This window comes from Lithobates pipiens, unplaced genomic scaffold (genome assembly GCF_037356315.1).
Source record: "Lithobates pipiens isolate NorthernLeopardFrog02 unplaced genomic scaffold, aLitPip1_a1.2 Scaffold_16, whole genome shotgun sequence".
NCBI classification, from domain to species: Eukaryota; Metazoa; Chordata; class Amphibia; order Anura; family Ranidae; genus Lithobates; species Lithobates pipiens.
The window spans coordinates 115,770,941-115,775,313 of NW_027507748.1; the positions used below are offsets into that span (position 1 = coordinate 115,770,941).

The following is a 4,373-nucleotide window of genomic DNA, read 5'->3' on the forward strand; positions in this document are numbered from 1 at the left end:
GCATCTTCTTCCTACTCTTACTGTCAGTCTCTTCGAAAAATCGGATCTTCTTCCTACTCTCCTCGGCAGGCTCTTCGGAAAAACTGATCTTCTTCCTACTCTTATTGGAAGGCTCTTCGAAAAATCCGGTCTGCTTCCTCCCCTTCTTGGCAGGCTCTTTGAAAAATCCAGTCTTTTTCCTCCCCTTCTTGGCAGGCTCTTCGAAAAATCCGGTCTTCTTCCTACTTCTCTTGGCAGGCTCTTCGGAAAATCCGGTCTTCTTCCTACTCTCATCAGCAGGTTCTTCAAAAAATTTAATTTTCTTCCTACTCTCATCGGCAGGCTCTTCAGAAAATCGTATCATCTTCCTACTCTCATCAGCAGGCTCTTCAGAAAATCTTATCATCTTCCTACTCTCATCAGCAGGCTCTCCGGAAAATCTGATCTTCTTCCTGCTCTCATTGGTAGGCTCTGCTAACTCCTCTCTGCTCCTTTTCCTCGGCACCTCATCTCTCTCTGGAGAGATCATTGCTTCCTCCACTCTGCGTCTCTTCCTCTGAACCTTTCCTGTCTCTGAAGAATTCATTGCGTCCTCCCCTCTGCGCTTCTTCCTCAGAACTACCCCTGTCTCTAGAGAGTTTGTTGCGTCCTCCTCTCTGCACCTCTTCCTCTGAACCACCCCTGTCTCTGGAGAGTTTATTGGGTCCTCCTCTCTGCCCCTCTTCCTCTGAACCACCCCTGTCTCCAGAGAGTTAATTGCTTCCTCCACTGTGCGCCTCTTCCTTGGAACCTCTCCTCTCTCTGGAGAGTTCATTTCATCCTCCTCTATACGCCTCTTTCGCAGACCTTTGCCTCCCCTGTCTGCAACCTCCTGTCTCCACTGGTTATTTGTATACATTATAATAAATTGAATACAATGAAAAAAAAACTCAGCAGAATTAATAGTAAAACCTCTTCTCTTCTGAAAGGTTGTACGCGCTATCTATATTATTAATAATACAATTGTATACTGAGAAAGTCAGAGATCAGAAATCTGTGTCTGCACTCTTCAAGCCTCTAGTGTACACTGACCGGCTGCCTGCCTGCTCTGCTATTTATAGAGGAAAAAAAAACGGCTGTGCTATGACATCATCACAGCCACTGTTTGCCATGGAGACAGGTAAAGAGCATGACTAAGCTTCTAACTGCCACTGTTGCCATGGAGACAGGTAAAGAGCATGACTAAGCTTCTAACTGCCATTCAGCTTCTCTGTACAATCACTCTTAATATACATCAGTTAATCTCTGACACATATACATAAAAATATGCACTTGATAAAGAACTTTACAAATATTCTGTGAAATAAACAAATGTCAACAGCCACCATTTTATTTACCAGGACAATTTATTTCAGAAAATATATGTGTGTGGGTTCTAAGCCATTTGACAAATGCTGATTTTTAACAAATATTTGAGGAATGTCAACGCCCACAATCCGCCCGCAACGTGTAGAAATCCGCCCATCATGGGCATAAAGTGGCCACGGGAGTGCGGGCCACAATCTGACAGAAAATAAAAATGTTGTCGGCCATTGTGCGCCTGCGCCGTATCGCCGTCACAACGGCTGTTGTTAAAATCAGCTGTTGCGGCGTTATCGTAGGGCGCATGCGCCCTTCAGCCCGGGCGCCATCTTATTGGGGGGGTCACTTCTCGTCAGCGGCCTGGCTTCAGCGCCTCCGGGAGATTACCCAGCAGGCTGCGCGTTGCCCGGAAACTCGTGGGCAGTGTACAGTATGGCGGAGACTGGGCGAGTGTGCAGTAAGGAGGAACTGTCAGTCATGTTAGGAGAGCCGGTTGGTCCAGGAATGTTTGAGGATGGATACTGCCTTGGTCAGCCCTTCTCCATGGAGTAAGAGGACCTGTCCCCGGTGTGCACGGCGCTGTGTGGGCCCCGTTCCTGTCACCACATCCTATGGCACTTATTTTTCTTTTATTAACATTAATTTTTTTCTTTAAACACCAGGTACAAAAATCTTTATATACATATTCATGTCTTGGGCTTTGTGGTGACCTAAACTTTATATTATAATTGTACTATTATTATAATAATTTTATTCTTAATTTTTATTTTATTTTTTCCCCCAAACAGAGGTTCTAGAGCAGGGGGTCGTTAACCAATGTCTGCAGCCAGGCCATGGGTGCGGGCAGCATGAGACACCTGGATGGGCGGTATGAAAGAGGCTGGGTGGATGGAAGAGGCTGGTGGGCAAGCAGGGATGACATCATCTCTTCCACCTTCACAGCCGGATGTGCGGTGGGGAGCAGAGAGATGACATCTCTCACCACCTGCCCCACATCACGGCTCTCTTGCCTTTATTCGGAACCCTCCACTGCAGAGGCCTGCCTCTGTGCTCAATGGATCGGTGCTGCCACCAATGCAGTGGTGGCAGGCATGATGGCAAGTGACATTCTGCTTCTGGTGATCGGAAACATGGCAAGTGACAATCCACATCTTGTGGCAGGCAGCGTGGCACGTGACAATCTGCATCTGTTGGCAGGCAGCGTGGCAAGTGAAATTGCGCATTTGGTGACAGGCAACGTGGCAAGTGACATTCCACATCTGGTGGCAAGTGACACACTCATGGCTCCCACTGATTCTGGATTATGGTGAGTTGAACTATTTCATTTATTACTACAATGTAATAATAGAAATAATGCGCTTCAATCTCCCTGACACCATATCAAGCATGGTGCAGTGATGATTGAAGTGCTAACACCAGCCATTGCCTGCAAGAAATCATTTACCTTGCATGCATCACGTTCCACCCCCTGACATTGGCACATTATTCTTCCACACAGCCAGTCCCCTGTGCTAAAAAAGTTGGGGATCACTGCTCTAGAGAATTATTGTTGGGTGTTGCAATTTTTAATGTTGCAAAGTATTTGAGCAGCTGTTTTTCAAACTCCAATTTAAAAAAAAAAATAAAAAAAAAATTTTAATGCAAAAAAAAAAAAAAAAGCAATACAAAACTTTTTTTTTTTGTAAATAAAATATAAGAGGTAATGTTGTAAATGAGTAAATAGATACCAAACATGTCACACTTTAAAATTGTGCACACCTGTGTAACAGCGACAAACAACGTAAATTTTACTATACATAGGCCACAATTTTAACCACTTGCCAACCAGCTGCCGCAGATATGCTGCGGCAGAGTGGCTTTATTAAGCGAATCTCCGTACCGGTATGGCGCTTCACGTAATGGCTATAGCAGGCCTGCCGCTGGAGCCGATGCGCAATGTCCGCTGGCCACCTGTGATCACTCCTCGGGCTTTAACACTGGAGCGCTGCTCTGGCAGGACGTCAGGAAAAGTCCTGCCAGCAGCTTCTTTGGAGCGGTGTGTTTACGGTTCCTCCACCGATATTCCCCTAGTGAAATCAATGGGGCAGCGCGGCAATACCGCCGGCAAAACGGTGCTATTGCGGCCGGTTTTAACCCTTTCTCAGGTTGCTAGCGGGGGGGTAAAACACCCCCGCTAGTGGCCGATATGTGCTACAAATCCGACGGTAAAATGCTGCTAAAATAGCGGCGTTTTACCGCCTACGCTATGGGCACGACAGTGTGAAAGGGGTCTTACAGTATTTAGGCCTCATGCTGCTGGTAAACTGATGTTTAGAAGCAGTTGGGCATTTGTTTTTCAACTGCTCCTGAACTCTCCTCTTATCAGTACATGTACACAGGGTCGTTTACAGTCGTTTCTAGGCAGTTGAGTTTAGATGCCCCCCTTTTTTTTTTTGGGCAAAAAAATGAGTTTAGAGGCATTTCAAGCGCTAAACGCAGTATCTAGTTTTGTTTACAGGCGTTTTTCATTTTTGGCTATTTAACCCCTTGCCGCCGAGCGTACGCAGATATGCGCACTTGGCTTCCGGGGGTTATACCGCACCTGCAGGCATCATCCCGTTACAGATTTTTACAGCGGGCGATTGGCTTTTCAGCCATAACAACCGATGCGGCTAAAAGCCGCTCGGCTGTTATGCCGGAGGAGCGGGAGGGGACGTCTACTCCGCTCTTACCGGTGCTCCCGCTCAAGCCGGAGCTCTGATGCCTCCGGCTGCTGGGCAGGGACAGGAATGAAGCCATAAGCAGCTTCATTCCAGTTTCCTAATCGTAAACACGGAAGCGACGTCATGACGTTACTTCCCGTTTACTTGGCTGCCAATGGCGCCGGAATTTAAAAAAATATATACACTATTCAGAATCGCCGAAAATGGCGATCTGAATACTGTGAAGTGTAATGGAGGGATTGGAGGTCTTTTAGACCCCCGATCCCTCCATAAAGAGTACCTGTCACCACCTATTACTGTCACAAGGGATGTTTACATTCCTTGTGACAGCAATAAAAGCGATAAAACAAA

General features: G+C 46.6%; 1 long non-coding RNA gene across 1 annotated transcript in view; it reads left to right on the top strand.

Annotated features, from left to right (window-relative positions):
* Positions 1–1,666: 1,666 nt before the first annotated feature.
* Positions 1,667–4,373, top strand: part of LOC143982002 (uncharacterized) — a 4,123-nt gene continuing 1,416 nt past the window's right edge. The window contains exons 1-2 of the long non-coding RNA XR_013274395.1: positions 1,667–1,982; positions 2,109–2,626. This is a non-coding gene — a long non-coding RNA (uncharacterized LOC143982002). The remainder of the gene's footprint in view (positions 1,983–2,108; positions 2,627–4,373) is intronic.